This window comes from Panthera tigris, chromosome A1 (genome assembly GCF_018350195.1).
Source record: "Panthera tigris isolate Pti1 chromosome A1, P.tigris_Pti1_mat1.1, whole genome shotgun sequence".
NCBI classification, from domain to species: domain Eukaryota; kingdom Metazoa; phylum Chordata; class Mammalia; order Carnivora; family Felidae; genus Panthera; species Panthera tigris.
In genome coordinates, this window is record NC_056660.1 from 124,028,634 (window position 1) to 124,052,276 (window position 23,643).

The following is a 23,643-nucleotide window of genomic DNA, read 5'->3' on the forward strand; positions in this document are numbered from 1 at the left end:
AGTGTGAGAGTTCTTTACATGTTTTTGATCCAAATCCTTTATAAGAAACATATTTTAAATATTTTCTCCCAGTTTGTGTCTAATCTGATCATTCTGTTAATGATAACCATAAAAAGTACAAGTTTTAATTTTTGTGAAGTTTAAGTTAGCAGTGTTTGCTTTTATTGATCAGATCTTTGGTATCATATCCAAGAAATCTTTGCATACCCCAAGATCATAAACCTTTTTTCCTGTGTTTTCTTCTAGAAGTTTTGTACTCTTGTAGGTTTAAGCTTTAAGTCCATGATCCGTTTGAGTTAACTTTTGTATCATGTGCAAAATGTGGATCAAGATTCTTATTTTTGCATCTGGATATCCAATTATTCCAGCACTTTTTTTGTTGAAAAAAACTTACACTTTCTTCAGTGAACTGTCTTTGTATCTTTGTTGAAAATTGGGTACCCATACATAAGTGCGTCTATTTCTAGAATCTATTCTCTTCTATTGCTCTATCTTTAAACCATTACCAAAATATCTTCATACCATAGCGTTCTAAATTTTGAAATTGGGTAGCATTAATGCTCCAACTTTGTTCTTCTTTTTCAAAGTTGCTTTTGTTATCCCAGGTCTTTTGCACTTTCGTATGAATTTTAGAATTAACTCATTAATTTTGACAAAGAAGTCCACTGGGATTTTGATTAGGATTGCTTTGAATCCACAGATCATTTTACAGAGAATTCACATCTTTACAATACTGAATCATCCGATTCATGAACATGATATATTTCTCAATATATTTCAGTCTTCTTTAATTTCTCTCAGTTTTTATTTTTATTTAGTTTTTATTGCTCAGCTCTTGCACATATTTTGTCAGACTTATCCCTATTTTTTTATATTTTTGGAACGGCATTTTTTAAAATTTCAATTTCCAATTATTCATTGTTTAGCTTGTCTGGTTTTTAGCTTTTACATTTATCTTATTAGATTCTCCTGTCTCTGTTCTCATTGCTGAATGGGTAGGCAGCTTAAAGGTACTTGCTTATTTTGAGAGATTTGTTGGCCAAATCTTACTCACACAGGTCTGGGAAAGGAAACATTCCCCCTAAGATACTTCTCATTACCTTCGTATAGGCAGAATCCTTACCCTGCATCTTTGGATAAGAACACTTCTCTGCAGTTCTTTTCTGGAGCTTCCTGATTTTCTGTTGCAGCAAACAAAACCCACAGAGACCAAGGTCCTGGCACAAATGCTACCAGTTTTCTAATCACTTGGCATTGGTCACTGAAGGTCACAGAGCTTCCTGGCAGGAAGTAGGGCACAGACGGCAGGTGGCCCTGCCAGAGCAGCTGAAAAAAAGCTCTATTCATGGCAGATTGTATATCACCAACTCGCTGTGACAGCACCACATACCTGCCAGCCCCAGAGCAGGCTGATTAGGGTAATTTAGGTTTTGTCTTCAAGCATAATTATTAGAGCTGTCAACAGCCTCTGTGATGCTAAAATGAAGAATCACATCCAGAGAAGGATGGAGAAGACCCAATGGGTGCTCAAACAGGCATAGAAGGCTAAGAGGCAATAGATTCATTTCAACCCCAAGACAATATGATTTGGGAATAAGAAAATGCAACCATGTTCAATAGAGTTCATGGTGCTCTGAAGATATATAAGAATGAGAACTCAGAGGTGATCTTAGGAGTCCTATATGTAAGTCTCAAGGAAAGGATCTACTTTATAAAAGCATCTGAACCACAGACTATTTAAGAACAGAACACACTGAGACTTAATCACTAATGTGCTTGGCACAGAACTGCCCACAGAAGCCCCACAGGCTTAGTAAAGTTTCACAGAGAGCTTTATTGGCCTTGTAAAAACCTCAGACCTAGGACTAGAATCCTTATTTTAAGTAGAACTGGAGGTATTAACTCACTGTGATTTCAGAAGCAACAGAAATGTGTCTCATGATCCTAGCACACTATGCTCATCAATGTCTGACATTTCATGAATTCCTTTGCTTTCTTTTCAACTACTGAGATGATGACAACTTTGGTGGGAGAGTAAGTCATTAGGCTTTATCAGTCATTTACACCCCAGTGTGAATGCATTTATCAGAAAACATTTTTTTTCTCGTCCTTGGAGAGTACAGTACAAAAGAAATAAAAAAAAAAAAACTGGAAGTGAGTGAAGAAAAGTGAAAGGGGGCAAAGGCATGAGAGAGATTGACTGACTGATTGATACTCTTTCAAATTTCAAATGGGGCCAGCTTGGTAAGACTCACACAGAAGTATCAAAGGATACTGTCCAGAAAGTGAAAAGACAACGCAAAGAAAAGGATAAAAGGTCTGCAAATCATATATCTGATAAGGGTCTAGTATCTGGAGTATATAAAGAGCTCTTACAACTCAACAACAGAAGAACAAAAACTCCATTTAAAAATGGAAAAAGGACTTGAATAGACATTTCTCTAAAGAAGATAAACACATGGTAAATAAGCACATGAAAAAAAATTAACATTGTTAATCACTAAAGAAATGCAAGTCAAAAGCAGAAAAAATACCACTTTACATCCACTAGGATGGCTATAGTGAGAAAATTGGACATTAACAAAGTGCTGGCAAGGATGTAGAGAAAATGCAACCCTCATACATTGCTTATAGGAATGTAAACCAGTGCAGCTGCTGTTGAAAACAGTTTGGAGGTTCCTCAGAGAGTTAAACATAGAATTACCATATGACACAACAATTCTACTTCTAGGTATATATACAAAAGAAATGAAAACAGATGTACAAAGAGAAACTTGTACATGAATGTTCACAGCAGCACCAGTCACAGTACTCAAAAGGTCTAAACAGCCCAAATGTCCATCAATTAAGGAATGGATAAATAAAATGTGGGATATCCATACAATGTAATATTATTCAGCTATGAAAAGGAATGAAGAGCCACTAAATGTTACAACATAAATTCACCTTGAAAACATTATGGGAAGTGAAAGAATCCAGACAAAAGGCCACACATTTTATACTCCATTTATATGAAATATATAGAATAGGCAAGTCTGTAGAGACAGAAAGCAGACTGCCGGGGGCTGGGGGAAGGTGAAACGGAGAGTTACAGCTTAAGAGCCTTGGAGTTTCCTTATGGAGTGATGAAAATATTCTGGAACTAGATAGTGGGGATGGTTGTACAATATTATGAATGTACTAAAAGCCACTGCATCACACACTTACAGATGGTTAAAATTCAGATGGTGAATTTTATGTATATAAATTTTACCTAAAAAAAAAAAGCCATATAGAAACTCCATGAACTTTTGGCTAATTCTACGCAAACCTCATCTTTTCAAGTGTCCATTCACAGCAAGACAATCCTGTATTATGAGTGATATCTAGAGAACACACCACCAGCCAGGCTTCTGAGAAGCCTCATTAGCAGAGCTTCAAAAGTGTAACTCTTTTTATCCTTCCTGATGTACTGACTGTCAAGCTGCAACACAGGAATTAGAACCAGATAGAAGGAAGATGGGCAGGGAAAACAGATGTGCAACACAAGAAATGTAAAAGTGCTGAAGTGGAATCAAAACCTGAGCCATCAGAATTTGTCATAGTTGAGGGAAGTGCCAGGAACCAGACCTCAATACAGGATAAGCAGAGAGGGCCTTTTTGACCACCTCTGAAACAAATGCTTTCTTTTCCGTTATCTCCTCCTCCAAGTCCTCAGGTGTTAATGCATACACACAACTACTTACACACACACACACACACACACACACACACATGATTTAACACTTTATTACTGTTCTTAAGGCTACTTTTTTTTTTTAATTTTAACGTTTATTTATTTTTGAGACAGAGAGAGACAGAGCATGAACAGGGGAGGGTCAGAGAGAGGGAGACACAGAATCCGAAACAGATTACTGTTCTTACGGCTACTTTTTTTTTTTTAATTTTAACGTTTATTTATTTTTGAGACAGAGAGAGACAGAGCATGAACAGGGGAGGGTCAGAGAGAGGGAGACACAGAATCTGAAACAGATTACTGTTCTTACAGCTACTTTTTTTTTTTTTAATTTTAACGTTTATTTATTTTTGAGACAGAGAGAGACAGAGCATGAACAGGGGAGGGTCAGAGAGAGGGAGACACAGAATCTGAAACAGGCTGAGTGGTCAGCACAGAGCCCGATGCGGGGCTCGAACTCATGGACCGTGAGATCATGACCTAAGCTGAAGTCGGATGCTTAACCGACCGAGCCACCCAGGCGCCCCTTAAGGCTACTTTTAAGTACAAAAAAATGACCTGCCAAAACTGACTTTTTTCTTCCAGGAAAAACAGGCCACAGAGAATGGTATGTTACAGATTTGCAAACAATATATTTATTATTATATGTTACAAACTATGTATATATAGTTTATAATATGAAAAGATGAGGTTTGTCTAGATATTGGAAAGGTTCAGTGGTTGATTTCCCTCCCCCCCTCCTTTTCTAGTCATGGTTGAGACATTTTTGATTAACTGGGAAAAACAAAATAAAATTCAGTACTGCTGAATCAGAAAGAAAGTCCATTGCAAGTGATTTGACTGAATTTGGTGATGCAGCTAGTGGTTCCACAATTTAATCTCTACTGACAAACCACAGTTAAAGGCATTGCATAAAAGGGTTGCGCTTTTTACATGAAAACTCATTCGTTGGACCATGATGAGTCAAAGGGTCAGGTCCAGTGGTTGTAGGGATCAGTCTTTTTTCTCTTTCATGTCCTCAAACTGCCATCTTGAAAAAAACACCAGGTAAGTTTACTATTGGGTCTGGAAGAAAATACATTTTAGATCTTGATGACAGACTAACAACTGTCTGTCATCCTTATATATTAAGAAAAGCGTAAATTTCTAGGAAGCAAATGTTAGGTACTCAACGTAGTGTGAGATGAGCAATTCAGGCGGTAAAGACAGGATGAAGGATGTTGGAAGGGGATGTTGCAAGTTCTCCACTAGAATCTGATGGAAGTTGAAAAAAATGGCATGAAAACACTGGTTTAAAAGTTTATTTATGCTGAGAAAACTTCCCCCACAAATGGTTCTAGTCCAAAGGACAATTAAAAATATCTTGGACTATACTGTGTCTTCCTGGAGAAAAAGGTACTCAGAGGGACAATTGAGGTGCTGGATGTGAGGAAGAGCAAGAGCATGGAGACTAGGAGCCCAAGGATAATAACAAAAGGAGATGCACCTGCTCTTTCCCCGGAGCCCTCGGCATTTTTAAGTGTCAGGTAGAATTAGGGGTCTTTTGTCTGTAAACCATACTTCTGTGATGAAAATATAAATCAATCCTGTTCCTCTCAGGGGACAATCTGTTACCTACATGGAGTCTCTCCAGCTGTGGGCATGCCCCTCCACTTTCCACCCTCGTTTGTTCTTTAAGCTGCAAAACTGCACCCAAGCTTGCTTGATATCTGTTTCTCTCAGGTGTCATGATGGTGGGCCTTGATGGTCACGCTCCATGGTCTTCCTGCTGCTGCTTGGTTGAGGATGTGCAGAACTTCCTTTCTGACTGCACAATTCATGATGGGGATGCAGGCATTCATTTTATCTACACTAGAAAAGGCAGGAAGAGTGGTGAGGCTTTTGTTGAACTTGAATCAGAAGATGATGTAAAAATGGCCCTAAAAAAGACATGGGAAAGCATGGGACACCAGTACATTGAGGTCTTCAAGTCCCACAGAACCAAGATAGATTGTGTGCTGAAACACAGCAATCCAAACAGTGCCAACACCACCAGTGATAGCTTTGTGAGGCTTCAGGGACTCCCATTTGGATGCACCAAGAAAGAAATTCTTCAGTTCTTCTCAGGGCTGGAAATTGTGCCAAATAGGATCACATTGCTCATGGACTCCAAGGGCAAGATTACAGGGGAAGCTTTTGGGCAGTTTGCCTCACAGGAGTTGGCTGAGAAGCCCCTAGGGAAGCAGGAGAGAATGGGGCACAGATATAATGAAGTGTTCAAGAGCAGTCAGGAAGAAGTTAGGCATACTCAGATCTCCCTCTGAAGTTCATGTCTGTACAGAAGTCAGGGTTTTATGACCACCCTGGGACAGCCAGGAGGTATATTGGACTGTCAAGCAAGTGGGCCTAGAAAGAAAGGGTAGGGTGCTTACAGTGCAGGTTATGGGGGATATGAGGAGTACGGCAGCCTCAGCGATGGCTATTCCTTCACCAATCTCTCTCTTGGGAGAAACCTCAGTTACTTACTCTCTCAGGCATGTATGACCACAGATATGGAGGCTGCTAGTTCACTGCCCAGAGTACCACTGGGCACTGAATCCACATGAGAGGGATACCATACAGAGCCGTAGAGAACGACATTTATAACTTTTTTTCTCCACTCAACCCTAAGAGAGTCCATATTGAGATTGGTCCTGATGGAAGAGTGATTGGAGAAGTCAATGTTGAGTTTGCCACTCCCAAACACCAGCTATGTTCAAGGACTGTGCCAACATGCAACACAGACACATAGAACTTTTCCTGAATTCCACTACTGGGGCCAGCAACGGGGCATAGAGCAGCCAGATAATGCAAGAAATAGGGTGTCGGCCCAGTCCACTTATATTGGCCTTGAAAGCCTGTCTGTGAGTGGCTATTATACGGCTGGCTATTGAGGCCAGAACACCATGGGTGGATAGGACTAGTTTTGTAGGAGCGTTTGAGTTATTGCAATTAAATTTTCACAGGCAGCCAACAAACAGTGAAAAGCTGGGACACATTTTGCACCATGAGTTTGTTAAATTTACATTAAAAAATGACCTCTTCAGGAAGCAAAAATCATATAAAAACAGGGAGGGGGACAAAATGTAAGAGACTCTTAAATATGAAGTACAAACAGAGGGTTACTGGAGGGGTTGTGGGAGGGGGGATGGGCTAAATGAGTAACAGACATCTTACCCATTAAGGAAATCTACTCCTGAAATCATTGTTGCACTATATGCTAACTAAGTTGGATGTAAATTAAAGAAAAAAAATGACCTCTTTAGTGTTTTCTCATGCAAACTTTTCTTCTAGCATGTGATACGGAGTAAACTAAAACTGTTTTCAGTGTTTTTCCATTAACATTTTGGTACTGCACTTCAGCATAATGTTATCTGAGTTAAAGTAGTTTTGAGTACATTAAATGGATTTTTTACACCACATCACCATGAACACATTGGGGAAATGTGCTTTTTTTTTTTTGAAAACTTAAGGTGCCAGATCCCTAATTCAAAGAGGAACATTTCTCATTTTTTTTTTCGTTCTAGTTTATTTTCATTTAAAATCTTTTAGGTTAAGTTTAAGCTTTTAAAATAAGTTAGTTTTGAAAATTGAGTCATATTACTAATACCCTAGGAGTTAGTGAGGCCTTGACTTAAAACTCTCTTTGTACAAAAAAAAAAAAAAAACAAAACAAAACTCTCTTTGTACAGTGATTTCTTTCTGGGTATATTTTGCTAAGTGAAACTTGTTAAAGTTTTTTGTTAACTGGTTTTTTTTCTTAAAATAAAGATTTTTTCACACTGAAAAAAAAATACCTTGTCTCCACAAAGAAAGGAAGAATAAGATATGTATATGTGTGGGTGTAATATTTAGGTATATAACCTAATTTCACAAATAAAGATAAAGGAATTCCAACTCATGACACAATTTTTAAAATACCTTAAGACCTATCTCTAAGAATCACCCTTAACTAGGTGATCCCAGGTTATTTGGGGTATTACAATAGCACAAGATCTATTTTTCAAAAATGATTAAGGCACTTCACTATTCACCAATTAGATTTACTTAGCCTTAAGATGTCTTGCTCTTATTGGAATTCATCAGCCTATAACTTACAGGGACAAAGGCCTCTTTCTTGGACATGAACCAGAAACCTGGGAGGGAAACTGTGTGGTTCTGAGTTCTGCTGATGTTGGTTTCCATTATATCTGTGGCAAGTTGTTTTAGCTCTGGGCCCAGTAGATCTGGTTCTGAAATTACCTAAACTCTACTTTTCTCATCAATCAAACAGGCTTCAAATTTATTCTTCCTTCTCAATTTTGTTATTTTTTATATTTGCAAAAATAAAAAATACAGCATGGTTGTGAATTATTTCCAAAAACAGGAATTACCTTTGTCAAATGAGTTCTAAACCAGGAAACAGCAAGAGGACTCCTGGGTGTTCCCTGTATCCAGGCTAGCTGGCATCACACATGAAGAATCCAAGGCTGTGGCTTCCTCCCAGAGGAGGCTAAGTCCAGTCAAAGGGCAAGGTCTTTCCAAAACTTTTCCCCAGACAATACACATAGGACAACTCATTGTGAAATTCAGTTTGTATAAGTTAATCTCAAATATCAATTAAATCTCCAAATACATCTTCACAGAGCTAGAAAAAAAATCCTAAAATTTTTATGGAACCAGAAAAGACCCCAAATAGCCAAAGCAATCTTGAAAAAGAAAACCGAAGTTGGAGGCATCGTAATCCTGGACTTCAAGATGTATTACAAAGCTGAAATCATTAAGACAGTATGGTACTGGCACAAAAACAGACACTCAGATCAATGGAACAGAATAGAGAACCCAGAAACGGACCCACAAATGTATGGCCAACTAATCTTTGACAAAGCAGGAAAGAATATCCAAAGGAATAAAGACAGTATCTTCAGCAAGTGGTGCTGGGAAAACTGGACAGCGACATGCAGGAAAATGAACCTGGATCACTTTCTTACACCATGCACAAAAATAAACTGAAAATGGATGAAAGACCTAAACGTAGGACAGGAAGCCATCAAAATCCTCAAGGAGAAAGCAGGAAAAAACTTCTTTGACCTCGGCCACAACAACTTCTTAACTCAACATGTCTCCGGAGGCAAGGGAAACAAAAGCAAAAATGAACTATTAGGACCTCACAAAAATAAAAAGCTTCTGCACAGCGAAGGAAACACACAAAAGGCAACTGACAGAATGGGAGAAGATATTTGCAAAGGACATATCAGATAAAGGGTTAGTATCCAAAATCTATAAAGAACTTATCAAACTCAATACCCAAAAAAGAAATAATCCAGTGAAGAAATGGGTAAAAGACATGAATAGACACTTCTCCAAAGAAGACATTCAGATGCTAGCAGACACATGAAAAAATGCTCCACATCACTCATCATCAGGGAAATACAAATCAAAACCACAATGAGATACCACCTCACACCAGCCAGAATGGCTAACATTAACAACTCAGGCAACAACAGATGTTGGTGAAGATGCAGAGAAAGAGAATCTCTTTTGCACTGCTGGTGGGAATGCAAACTGGTGCAGCCACTCTGGAAAACAGTATGGATGTTCCTCAAAAAATTAAAAATAGAACTACCCTATGACCCACCAATTGCACTACTAAGCATTTATCCCAGGGATACAGGTGTGATGTTTCGAAGGGGCACATGCACCCCAATGTTTATAGCAGAGCTATCAACAACATCAAAGCATAGAAAGAGCCCAAATGTCCATAGATGCATGAATGGATAAAGAAGAAGTGGTATATATGTACAATGGAGTATTACTCGGCAATCAAGAAGAATGAAATCTTGCCATTTGCAACTACGTGGATGGATCTGCTGGGATTATGCTAAGTGAAATTAGTCAGAGAAAGACAAATATGATATCACTTAACTCATATGAGGAATTTAACATACAAAACAGAAGAACATAAGGGAAGAGAAGCAAAAACAATATAAAAACAGGGAGGGGGACAAAACATAAAAGACTTTTATATAGAGAGAACAAACAGAGGGTTCCTGGGAGGGGGGATGGGCTAAATGGGTAAGGGGCATTAAGGAATCTACTCCTGAAATTACTGTTGCATTATATGCTAACTAACTTGGATGTAAATTAAAAAATAAATAAGTTAATTTTAAAAATCTCAAAATACACTCCTTAGAATCACATTTATTTGCTTTTTGTTGATTTAATGGTCAACAAGAAAGCTCAATGGATCCTAGGAAAATGTAATTAATTTAAAAGGATGAATTTTCAAAGCAAAACAAATAAAATATTTAAAGGGTCATATATAATGATTTCAGAGAGGACTAGATATGGAATCCATAAAGACAGCGACACACTGCTAATGAGTTTGTCTTTCCCAGTCTTCCCACACCAAGCAGGAAGACTACAGAAGTATCTTATCATCCTTAGGTGTTTGTTCAATGAATGAAAGTGTCAAGCAGGACAGAACACCTTAGGCACTGAGTGATGCTAAGGAAACCTAAAGAGTTTCTTAGGTGAGAATACTGCTGATATTTGTGAAGATTTGAGAATATAAGGGTTCTAAAAATGTAAACACAACCCCAGAGATTTTTTTAGAGTCAACTTTTTAAATGGAAGGAAATGAGTATTTATAGTCATCTCTGTTGGAAAAAGACTATGAGTTAGGATGGTCTCATCTCCTGTTGCTGGGAGCTCCTCAGCATTTACTGTTCTGAAGTACACCTACCTTTCCTGTCAAAGTCTAATTTCAGAAAAAGATTTGGCAAATTCATTCTCCCTAAGTTTCAGTAACTGAATTGACTATGATACATTAGTCTGTTTTAATATACTGTAATAGCTCTTCTGTTTACTTTTTAAAAAGGTTTAATGTCCTTTTTTTAAAGTTTATTTATTTTGAGAGAGAGAACACAAGCAGGGGAGAGACAGAGACAGAGAGAGAGAGAGAGAGAGAGAGAGTCAGTCCCAAGCAGGCTCCACACTGTCTGTGCAGAGCCCCATGTGGGCCTCGAACTCATACGTTGTGAGATCATGACTTGAGCCAAAATCAAGAGTCAGACACTTAACTGACTGAACCACCCAGGTGCCTCCCCTTTTTAAAGTTTATTTATTTATTTAAGTAATTTCTACACTCACTTTGCGGCTTGACCTCAAAATCCCGAGATCAAGAGTTGAGAGCTCTACCCATTGAGCCAGCCAGTCCAATAGGGTTTAACGTCTCAACCCAAGGTAATGTATGTCTAAGTGTAGAATTAAAAACATCAGTTAGATGGAAGCAAGTGATTTTCTAAAAGAAAAAAATACTTTCTAGCAGAAATATACTGTTTACCTCAACTATTTTTATTTAAGACCCAGTATTTGATCATTCAGTAGTATTTTGGCCATGTTACATATTAAGAATGGCTAGCACAAAGCAAGGGGATGGAAATCTCCAATGTAACAATGAATTTCACCCTGAAAATCTTGCAGCAGCTTGCTCAGGACTTAAGCTAAACCAGGTATTCAAATATCAATCTAGGTTTACAAAGATGCAAAGTTTACCTACTTCTGTCTGTTGAAATAAAAATAACCATTCCGCATTCATGGGATTAAGTAGATTCTTTCTGATAGTTAATATAATAAGTTCTATACTTTGACAATAATCCTTGGGATGTGTTCTCATTGATATTTCCATTAAATAATTTCCTTTGAAGATCAAAAAGATCATTAGTACTTTTTAAAACTGAGGTATAATTAACATACAGTGTTATATTAGTTTCAGGTGTATAAGATAATGATTCAACAATTCCACTGGTACTTTTTAGAATAGTGTTAATAATATTATGGATATATTCTCCATGTTCCATATTTCCATGTTCATGGATACATTTCCCGTCTCTTTAAATTGCTTGTACTAAGTGACTTAATACACTGTCAATATACACTTAATGCATTTCAAAATATGTGTCCAGAAATGTGTGTGTTAGAAGCATATTGGGCCTTGAATACCGCAAATTGGCCTCATTTCTGCAAATCTTTCCTTTCAGTGTCTTATGCATAAACTGTGTTGTAGACTGACAAGCTGCCTGCCATATACAGGCTTGATCTCCTCATTTTGTTTTAGATTCAAAATTCCCAACAGGAAAGTAACCATTACAGTAACGAATCTCAGAGTTTTGTTTGGTTTGCTTTATAAATTCCTAACCTTTTCCTGATGTAGCAGAAAATATGCAAGGCTCAGGTTAGGTCAACAACAGAGTCAAGGTTAACTGTGAGAGAGTGAAGAGAGTGACATGGGAAAGAATCCAACCAGTCAAACATTAAAACTTAAATAGGCAACTTATATCAATGTTAACATTAGCTATCACCTCAGTACATTTGCACTTAGTATATTTTGTTAATAGATTCTAAGACTCTTAATGTCTGTTTTATCCTTTTGCCACAGGGAAGGGATTTCATTGTTCTTAAAGCACTGCATCTTCTGCTGGGGATGATTCTGTTCTTGGCCTCTGGAACAGCTCATAAATTGTATCTCCTGAATTATAGCATGAAACAGTTAACAAAATGGCTTCCTATTCCCTGGGGAAGCCCAGGTAGGAATAGGTACTTAGAGAAGCGATTAAGTGTAAAACTAGCTTTAAGCACAGAGCAACAGTAGACTCCTGAGCTTTTTCATTTGCATTTGGAATTTGGTTTATTTTGGCTCTATCAATTCATACATCTGAGAAGAAAACAGCCCCCAGCTTATGTTACCAAGATTAACTGTAGAAGAGAGAGATGGGAGCAAGCTTAGGGACCACAGCCTCTCTTGGCCATATATCCATCTAACAGAGCTATTCTGCTATTCCAAGTCTACTCCTGTGCTTGAAGGAAAAATACCTTCACGTGTGGGATGGAGCCTTTTAAGAACACACTTGTCTTCACTTTCACACAGATTTCCTGCTCAGAGTTCGTCAGGTTAACTTAACCTCAGAGGATTCCAGGGCTTCCAAAGTAGGAAAAAAACATGTTTATAATCAAATAATTTGGGGAACAATTAGGCTGAACAAAATGGCAAATAATTATCTTTATTGAAGAGTCATTAATAAATATGCTAGTGTCCACTGTGTTTCTTCAAGAGTAGATGATCATCTTCCAAGGATATTTGACCTTGGAAGATTTTTTTAATTCAGAATATCTCTAAAAATCTCACATTCTCCAAGGAATCAAGTCACAGTCAAATTTTAATTGAAAGCCTGTTTCAGTTATTCATACTCACTTTAGCATAAATCAGAGCCTTGATTTTGTTGAGTTGGTTGAATTCCATGACTGATGTCACTTTGGACCAGATCCATAGTCAGTTCTAGTATCCTATCACACAAGGCTGTCATTGGTGTAGGAGATAAGGTGCACATATGAGCTTGTTAAACTCTAAAGGTTATAAAACCACCTCAGAAGAGTTCTTGTTATTTGATTATTAAGAGTTTCAAGCCCCAGAAAAACTGAGGATTCATGGGAGAAAGAGAAGTCTGTGGGAAAGCATAGCAGTTGCCAAGGTGACAAGTTCCTTGAAATATTAAGAGTGGAACTCTTATTTCCTGACTTCCCTAAAGAACCCCTTATGAATCTACCACCCAGGAATTCACCTAAGTTTTTGCACCACTTCTCAGGGATACTATACTGTTACTACCAAATGTTAAAAAAAATTATTCTGCTTATTTGTACAAAAATGATGCTATTAAGTCTTTAAGGGATGCTAAAATATTAAGGTTGATGTTTTCTGGTATAAAGAGGTTCAAATTAGAAGAGAATAATGGATGCCTCCTGATTAGACCCTGGTCTGGCAAGGCTTTTTACAGGCAGAACCTAGAGGCTATATTTTACATCCACGGGGCTAGAGGGAGGAAAAAGGTAACAGAAGGATGGGACAACTCACCAGTCTAAGCAGATCAGGCCAATTCTAGCCATAACTCCAGCTGAATCAGAACTGGCAACTTAAAGAGCAATGGCATGCACACCTAGTTAAGGTGGGTATCATCTTCCTTTAAGAGGATCTAGAGCTACCTATATCTGAAATTTAGGACTGGAAGATATTTAAAGATCATTTAGTATAAACCCTCATATAAGAAACTAGGAGACTGAGGCCTAGAAAGGTTTTGTAAGATATCCTAAACATGGATCCTGGATCAAAGTACAGTATCTCTGAGAAGCAGGCATGGAATGTGTTTTTCCACTATAGCAATAAACATGTTTCTGATAGGAGAACACAGCTCCATATATTTCCCAATGGTTTTTTATAGTTAAGAAAAACCTATGTATTTAACCATAAATCATATTGCTTTTAAAATCAGAAAATGGCTAGATGATGGAAAAATATGGAAAGATATAAGGAGTAACTTTGGCCAGAGATGCAAACAAGACAGTAGAAAACTGGCAGTAATACTCTGATCTGTACACAGACATAATAGCTTCCTGCTGAAAGAAGATGGTCTTCCCAAATGAGTGCCTCTCAGACACTTGGGTTACATAGTGATACATCAGTCCAGAGAAATCTGTTTTAATAACAATCTACTTCTTTGAGACTTCTGCTACTGGTTACAATATAGAAGGATGCCAAAGACTGTCCCTCCTTTAGCTAACAACGAAAAAGTCCCAGACAAAATAAAAATTATATTTTTCTACAAGGCAGAGGAAGAGGGGTGAATATAATGAAGACTCGATGAACTTAACTCCAAGAGAAATAAGCTTTTTATAGGTGAGTAGAGAGCTGTGACAGCTTCTACATGTAGGGGAACATGGTTTAAGTACAGACAGAAACTGGGATGGAGAGACTTTTCAGGATGGAGGGAAATTGGCCAGCTTTGTAAAACAATGTGTTCTGGCTAGGACTGTAGTCTAGAAGAACCCCACACAGGGACAGAACACATGGACCAACAATTCTTCTTCTTATACCATAATAATCCACCATGAAGTTTGCTGAGAAAAATAGCATTGGGGGAGTGACTGATAAGCAGAGAGAAACTGTACAACTCTGCACATTCTTGAGCCCTGACAGAGTTTAATCCAAAGGTAAGCAAGCTAAACATATCTTAAACTTCAGCCAATCCTCACCCAGTTCAACTACTGATATGATCAAATAGCGATTTGGGATGAGGGTGGTGGGGTTAAACACAGGTGAATTTGATACAGTTAAAGCAGTGAGCGAACATAAGTACATTTATATACAATGTCCAAAAATTAAAATTGTATTACATACAAGAGAGCAAAAACAAAACAAAACAAAACAAAACAACAACAAAAACTAAATGTAGGAAAAACAGTCATTAGAAACAGATTTGCAGATGACAGTTACTGGAATAAGCAGACAAGGACTTTAAAACAACTATTATAAATATATTAAATAATTAACTGAAAATGTGATTATATTGAGTAGAAAAAAATGGATAAAAATAAAAACTCTAAAAAAGAACCAAGTGGAATTCTAGAGCCAAAAATTCTGCAATCTCTGAGTGTTAAAAATCACCAGGTGAAATTAACACTACACGGAAAACTGCTCAAGAAAGGATCAGTAAACTTAAAAACTTAAAAAAAAAAAGAAATTACTCAAAATAAAAATGAAAGAGGAAAAAATTAAGGAAAAAAAAAATAATGCCAATTATCTTTGGGATAATACCAAGAGATCTACAAGCAATTAGAGTCCCTGCAAGAATTGAGCAGAAAAAATTTTGGAAGAAATAATGGCTGAAAATTTTTAAATTTTTAAAAATTATCAACCCACAGATGGAAGAATGGAGTCTGAGAAACTCAACAAATCTCTAATGGGATGATGCATAGAAAAACACACCTAGGCATATTATAGTCAAATTTCTGAAAACCATGGAGAGAGAACATGTAGAAAGCATTTCCTCCCTCTAGCCCCATGGATGTAAATGTAAATGACAGTTAACTTCTCATTACAAACAATGCAACTCAGAATACAATAAAATAATATCTTTAGAGTGCTAAAAAGAAAAAATAAAACAAAACTTGTCAACCCAGCCTTTTATATCCATGAATATATGATTTAAACATGACAGTGAAATTGAAGGTATTTTTGGATAAATGAAATCTGAGATAATTTGCCATAGCATATCTGCACTATAAAAAATACTAAAGGAAGGTCTTTAGGTCAAAGGGAAATGATACCAGATGAAAATTCAGATTTACAGGAAGGAATGGGAAATGCCAGAAATGATGATTACATGAGTAAATATAAATGATGTTTTTTCTCTTTTCTTAATTTACTTGAAAAACAACTGTCTTAGAAAGAAAAACTTTTTAAAAATGCATTGTGGGGTTTATAAAATATGTAGAAGTTAAATATATGACAAGAATAACAAAAAATGGGAAGGAATAAGTGGAAGCATACTGTTGTAAATTTTTATATGCAAAGTAGCATAATACTAACTCAAGGCAGAGAGAGAGGCAGATGTTATTTTTTTCTATTACAAATATAAGAAAGCTGAGGCTCAAAGAGGATGTTTGACTTGACCAAGGTCATAAAGAGAGTTAGTGGCCAACCCTAGTCTAGAAACCAGGTTTGCAGACTCTAGGCTATTGCTTTCAAAGCAAAATTGGGATTAAGCATGGATGCATGATGGTTAATCCAAGGCTCTACATAACTAAATGAATCTTATTTCTTAGTCTACAAGGTTTGTCTCCATAATGGCTCATTTTACTTATCTAAGATTCCTCTTCTTCCCCTATGGCTGGAATATTATTTATAAAATTTATAAAAGAAAAAGAAACATGCACTGTTCTGTTTCCTTTCCATCTCCCTTCTCTGTTTAGTTTCTCTCCAAGCAATTTACCTCCCCACACTAAGTCTGGTTATGGCTTCTCATGTCAATCAAGAACAAATGAAGAAAAGAAATGTAGGGATAGGAGAGATTAAGCAAAGGGTCTTTAGAGGGGTATTCAAACAGATTCTGTGAAAAGTAATGAAAGCCCATAAAGAATAGGAGAATTGTGTCCATGTTTCACTTTTCACCTCTTGGTTTGCATCTACTGTATCCTGACTATGATAGGGACTATGGCATCCTGTCTCATCAAGTCAGAGTTTAGCATAGAAGAGGATGACCTTCAGTAATCAATGGCAAAATGTGAGTAAAAGTGAAATTTATTCCATCCCTGCTGCTATTCCAAATGCTCTCTGCCTGTCCATTAGCAAAGAGCACTCCATCCAATAGCCCATTTCCAAGACAAAGAACATGGTAGAGCCACTCTTATTAGTTCTCAGCTTTGCATGGTCCAAGAGGAATCTTCTGAAACCCAGGCTGTAAGAAAAGGCTACTGGGATTTCTAATCCACACATATCAAATTGCACCTTGACATAACCAGGGCTTCCAGGACAGAACAACTGTTTAATAGCTGCTCCACAAACTTGAGAGAAAACAGCTCCATTTCTGTATTGGCATACAGCACACTTCCTATGTGGGTCATTTAGAGGCAGCGCAGCCTTGCAGACAGATAAGTCCTTCTAGTTGGGCCAATATAAGAATTTAGAAGGCAATGGCAGGGTGGGGGGGGGGGAGGTGCAAGGAATATTTCAAATGTGTCAATGAACTGCACCTAAAAACTGGAGCTGAGGCGATGGATATGCCCATACAAGATAATGGGAAAAGACTAAAGAGAGTTCTAGGTTCACGTTGATTTAAGAATTAGAGAAACTTAACAGGAACCCATGGGGGAGGGGAAGGAAAAAAAAAAAAGAGGTTAGAGTGGGAGAGAGCCAAAGCATAAGAGACTGTTAAAAACTGAGAAGAAACTGAGGGCTGATGAGGGGTGGGAGGGAGGGTGGGTGATGGGTATTGAGGAGGCACCTTTTGGGATGAGCACTGGGTGTTGTATGGAAACCAATTTGACAATAAATTTCATATTAAAAAAAAAGAATTAGAGCATCATTCAAAAAGGACTATGATAGAGCAGCCAAATTCATAGAGACAGGAAGTAGAATGATAGTTGCCAAGGACTCAAGGACAAAGAAAATGGGGAGTTATTATTTAGTGGGGATGGAGATTTAGTGTGGGAAGATGAAAAAAGTTCTGGACATGGTTGGGGGTGACAGGTGGGCAACAATGCAAATGTACTTAACGCCACTGAACTGTACATTTCAAAATGGTTAAGAAGATAAATTTTATGTTATGTATATTTTACCACAATCTTAAGAAAGAAAGAAAAAAATACAGTGAGTTAATTAGCTGTTGGCCCTAATTTGTTTAGAGAAAATTATAGGTCAATATTGGTTTTAGCATCTGGCAAACCTTATATACTTCCTCAGTACATCACCCAGATTCTCTCAGCCACCCCCTTTCAACAACATCTGTAGGGATATACCTCTGTTTGAGAAATGATTCTCTTAGATGGTTTTGGGAGTATATGACAGCCATTTCTGATGGGGAAAAAAAAAGCAGAGAAACAAATGAAAGGTTTTAGTGGTGGTGAGTCTCAACAAAAACAAATTATTTCAAAAATGAATTTACTTCCTGATATGGGAAGTAGGGTGAGTTAACAGATATGAGGGGGAAATAATTTTAAGTAGTTATTTTATCTTCAGTAGATTGTAGGTGGCTTGATTTAGCATATCAGCTATTTTACAAAATGGTGCCTAGTGAAAATATTCTTTAGCAACAAGACTTGGGGTGTCTCCATCTCAGCACCTCTGTTCTCAAGCAATTTGATTTGGGGTGACTTGTTTTGGAAATTTAAAGAAAACTGCCTTGTGAATATTTATATGAGCAGATTTTGTTTTCCCCTTGGGCTGTACAGCTGCCAGCCATTTATTGCCTGCTTGGTCCACGGGCAGGTTTTTTTTTTTTTTTTTTTTTTTTCCCTTTCCCCTCTTGTGGGTCCTACAATAGAAATAAACATTTTTTAAAATGGAAAGGAACCCACTCCCTTTTCATAATCTCAGCTACAGATCTGCTTTTGATTTTTCATGCTTCATTTTGTTCCCTGAAGGATAATTTGGAGGTTTGAGTAATTAACCCAAGACTCATAGGAGGCCGTCTTTCGAAGGCGGGTAATTTTGCTGTGGTGGAGTCGGCCGCTGTCAAGCATTAACTTCTTAATAATAAAGCCTTTCAGACCCTCGACTATCCGCACAAAGATGCACTTGAAGCTAGTGGCTTGGCAGAGTGTAAGCGGACTACTTCTATTCTTTCCTTGGACAAAATAGTCCTCTTGATCTCTGGGTTGGAGCTATTTTTATTTTAGTTCAGTTCTTTTTTGCTTTTTAACTTGGTAGGCAAGTCTTTCACTTATATTTTGATCCCCTGCTTAATCTGTTGCCTTTTTTCAAAAAGACCTGCAAAAAGACACCCTTCCCAATATCCAGTGACCAGCTCCCCCTTTCAGTATACTTAGAATCCTCCCTTTTTAGAAGAGCAGTGACTCAACTCCTGAACTAAATAAGAGTTTGATCGCACTACACTTCCTGCTATTAACATGAAATGGCCCTGGTGCAGTACTGGGGACAATCCCACCTGCAATTAACAACCAAATTAGGATGTATCTTTTCTTGGGGAGCAGATCCACCAGAAATTTGAGGACAGCTGCTGCCCTGCCTCCCATTCCCACTCTCCTTTTAATGCCCTCTCTAAAGCTCTTAGCAGAGAAATGAACCAGAAATTTTGTTTTCTATTTGATAAACCAGTGTATTTTAAGTGATTTGGCAAATACTTACTGAGTGCTTACAATGTAACAGACACTGTGGCAGGCAGTGATCTTTTATCCACTTGTCACCGGCTTACTGTGCCCTGGGACCTCTGACTTTTGAAAAGGATTACAAAAATACTAGGCTTAGTATATTTATATTATAATATATATAGCAATTATTTATATACATATATATTACAAAATGAATACACAATTAATTAAATGTCAACCAGCAACATGATATCAACCTAAAACTGCAGACATTTAAAAATACCATTCCATTCAAAAGCAGTTTATGGGTAGATTTTTCTCACTTTCCAAATATTCCCAAATATTCTCTTTGTTTTTTTTTTTTATGTTTATTTTTTAAAGAGAGAGGAAAGAGAGAAAGAGAGAGAGCGCGCAAGCAAGTGGAGGAGGGGCACAAAGACAGGGAGACAGAAGGCTCAAACTCACAGACTGACCTGAGCTGAAGTCAGAGGTTCAACTGACTAAGCCACCCAGGTGCCCCAAATATTCTACTTGTAAGCAAAACTAGTTTTTCAGGGCCAAATAATTTCATAAGAACCTTTATTTTATTTATCTTAAAAACTTTCAAATTAAAAAAAAATTATAGTCACTGTGAGATGTATAAGTATCAAGACGTTTACTATGATAAAAGCCTCTGAAGGCTTTAAAGCAGCCCAGTGAGAACAGATAAGAGGTTCATGGGTGTCAAAAAAGAGGCCTCTGCCATTCAGAAGTTTACAATCCCCAGGTGGACAAGCATGGCTAGTAAAGGAAATGCAAAGGATGCACTCCACTTGAGGTCCTAGTATTGTCTCAATAGTTTGATGCTTTTTGGGATATTTGAAGACACTTCTCATGCCAATGCAAAAGGACTTTCTTTCCTGCTTCTTTCTGTTCCTTATATAATATCATTCTGGTCACTTCTTCTTGATCATACCTCAGCTTGTGTCTCATATAATTTGGTGCCAAAAAGGGAAAACCACACTCTAGATGTGGTGAAAATAAGTACAAAGTATGTGGGAGTCTTGCCACCTCACTAGAGTTTTATTCTTACATTAATTCAGCTGCATTGTGTTTTGCTTGGATACTTGTCCTCAACCAAAACACAACAGCCCCCAGGTCCTTTTCATATCAGTAGTGCCAAGCAGATTATCCTCAATAGGTATTTGTGAAGGTGGCTTTCTAAACGTTTTCTAAATGTAGTTTTGTAATTCCCTTCCCCTCAAAAAGACAAACCTTGATTTTGTTATCTGGCATAGTTATTCTCCCTCTCAGCTTTGTGCCAGCTTAAGTTTGATAAATTTGCCCTCTATATTGGATAAGACATAAATGATCAAGTACAGAATAAGGGACTTCACCCTAGCAATCACCTAAAAATAATGTTGGTCCCTGGGAGTTGCTTGTTCCATCAGCTACAAAATTCAGCAATGGTACAATTCTCTATTTTGGCAATGGAGATATCACAAATTATTTCTTTAAACGCTTTACTGAAATAACAACATTCTGATTTTCAAAACCATCCAAGCAAGAATACTGCTTCTGTAGTTTCTATTTTCAGTTTAATATTGTATGTCACATATCATTTTAACATTATATGACCCAGAACTCATAAGTACTAACTCATTATTACATTTCTTTATAGAGACAAAATGTCTGAGTCTAGCACAATGAAGTTAAATTTATGTGACACCAAAGGATCAGTAAAGATAATAGCACTACACCATTCATGGTATAGAATTGGATAGGACTTCAACAGGTCGTTTCATCATCCCTGTGCCTCAATTAAGTCAGTCCCCAAGTCTGTCTTCATTTCCCTCAGGTCTTTCTTTTTATGTCTCCTTCAGAATTCTGTGTAAATGACACCATTTTCTGAGTGGTCATAGACAGTCTAAAATTTAAAGTTTTAAGAATAGTGTCCAATTCAGTATTCCTTGTCTGGTTTTGCCTTTTGACCTGGATCTAAAGTAATTGGATCTCTGATAAGTATTTAATGGCCTTGGGGACATGCAAAGAAGTGTGGGTCCTGCTCCGGATTAAAGGGTTTAGGAATCCAGGGAAGGCGCCACATTCTCGGGCTGTGTTAATTAGCCATGCCTGTTGCTAATAAGTCTCTGGAGATATTTTACGGGATCACAGAAGCAATTTGTGATGCCCAGAGTGGGAGGGAAAAACAAAACCCTGGCTTTATGAATCTCTTAAAAAAGAACTTTGCCTTCTCTACAAAATCATTCTCCTTATAATTTAGATTTTTTTTTAAACCAGAACAACAGAGCATAGAAATCAAACCTCTATAATTCAAAGTGAATTATGGAAATGTATTTCTCTTTCTTCAGTTGTGTAATTCAATTCAGTGTTCTTACCCTTCAACAAAACCCTGACTATTATTAGCTGAAAGCATGAGTTTATAATCATTTTTTAAAATTCTGTGGATCTCATCCATGGAATTTATTTGCTCTTCAATACTATCTTTCCCTCAAGGGACTCATTACTCGTTTACACATCTAGAAAGTAAATAATGTGCCATTAACTGGAAAAAAAAAATGTAGCCTCTAATTCGTGGCACCAGGATATGCTTTTTTTTTTTTCTTTCTTTCTTTTTTTTTAAACAAGACAAGCATTTGGAAACAGAATACTTTAAAAGGAAAAGATCAGAACTTGTTTTTCAATGAGTTGAGAACAACAGGCACCATTGTAGCCCAAAGCAAGGGTCTTATATTCAGTTCAGGGGGAAAAAAAATCCATAACGAACTATTATATGTAAGCTCAAGATTTAGATTAAATATTCCTAAATTCCAGATGGATTCCAATTTCTTTCTTAATGTGTATATCTATTTCCAAAATTATTCATGACTTTTTTTTAAGACCTTAGTATTCTGATAAATTAAAAACATTGGGAGTAATCATTTAAACCAGAAATAAGGGCATATTTCCACAACAGCTATTCATCTGTGGCCCAATTGGCACTGTACGGAAAATTCTTCCCAGCATCCTCTGGGTTGGGGAGAGCAGGACACAATCTGGTTTCATCAAAGGATCAGGAAGTAGTTTACCATAAAGTACAGCATGAATCCTATCTATATATGGCATCTATATGAAAAGACAGGCATTCCCAGACATATAATCATTAATCTTGTAGGCATCTCAGGAGTGCAAATGATTGATTCCATCTGTGTTGACTGAAGTGGCTACACTGGGGTTCCCCTAGAGACAAGGGTAGAAGACCTAATGAAGCTGTCAAGTTTTGCTCTCACAGAGAACCTGGGGTGATGTTAAGACTAATATATCTAACATTTAGGGAATACTTATTTCATGCTAGGCACTGCTTTCAACACTTTATGTATATGAACACATTTATTCCTAACAACAATATCAGGGAGGTGCATGAATATTCCTATTTTCTGGAAAAGGGAACTGAGACACAAAGAAGTGAGACTGTTTCCCAAAGACAAGCAATTAGCAACAGACCAAGTGGTCTGATTATAGAGCAGTGTTATTCAAAAGGTATATGTGAGGCACATATGTAATTTTAAATGATCCATAGGCACATTTTTTTAAAAAAGTAAACAAACATAGATGAAATTAATTTTAATAATATATTTTCTTTAGTTGAATGTATCCCAAATAGTACCATTTCAACATGCAACAGAATAAAAACTATTAATGAGATGTTTTATATTTTTTAACTAATTCCTTGAAATCCTCTGTGTATTTTACATCTCAGTTTGGACTAGCCATGTTTCAAGTGCTTAATGCCACACATGGCTAGGGTCTACTGATCTTGAGTCAACTTTCTAAATATCCTCATGTTACTGGAAGTGATGTGTCTTACCCTGCAGTATCTATCACTCTTCTCTTGGGGTGGAAGCAGCTTCTAAATGCAGAAATGTAGCGGAGAAGGGGATTGGTGTGGTTTCTGGGAGAACTGCAAGAATCAGACCCCTTCCACTTCATTTGGAGGATCTGTGGATATTAGAATAAGGCCTGGCTCTGGGATGACAGAGCCCCTCTGGTTGACAGAGGCATCCCCCCTCATCTCTCAGGCCACAAGCTCCACACCCACACGCCATGGCCCTGCATTTCCTTCTCAAGCTCTCTGTGGGTTCCCTGTGGAGACCGGGCTGGGAGGACAGGGCAAACAGGAGAGCACTCCCCTACAGGCAGTTCTTGGTTGTGTGCACTCAGCGAGGTTAGGGGGGCCCACCCTGGGTGTTTCTGTCAGGATGGAAGTGAGAGCAAGACTTTCAGAACATGTG

At 37.5% G+C, this 23,643-nt stretch overlaps 1 protein-coding gene and 1 pseudogene across 1 annotated transcript in view; one reads left to right on the forward strand and one right to left on the reverse strand.

Annotated features, from left to right (window-relative positions):
- ANKRD55 (ankyrin repeat domain 55) overlaps nucleotides 1-23,643 on the reverse strand; it is a 595,509-nt gene that overhangs the window by 190,399 nt on the left and 381,467 nt on the right. Inside the window, exons 7-8 of the mRNA XM_042987042.1 lie at nucleotides 19,410-19,495; nucleotides 18,062-18,116 (exon numbers count right to left, since the gene is read on the reverse strand). The gene's annotated coding sequence lies outside the window, so the exon portion shown is untranslated. The remainder of the gene's footprint in view (nucleotides 1-18,061; nucleotides 18,117-19,409; nucleotides 19,496-23,643) is intronic.
- Nucleotides 5,446-6,529, forward strand: LOC102971777 (annotated as a pseudogene).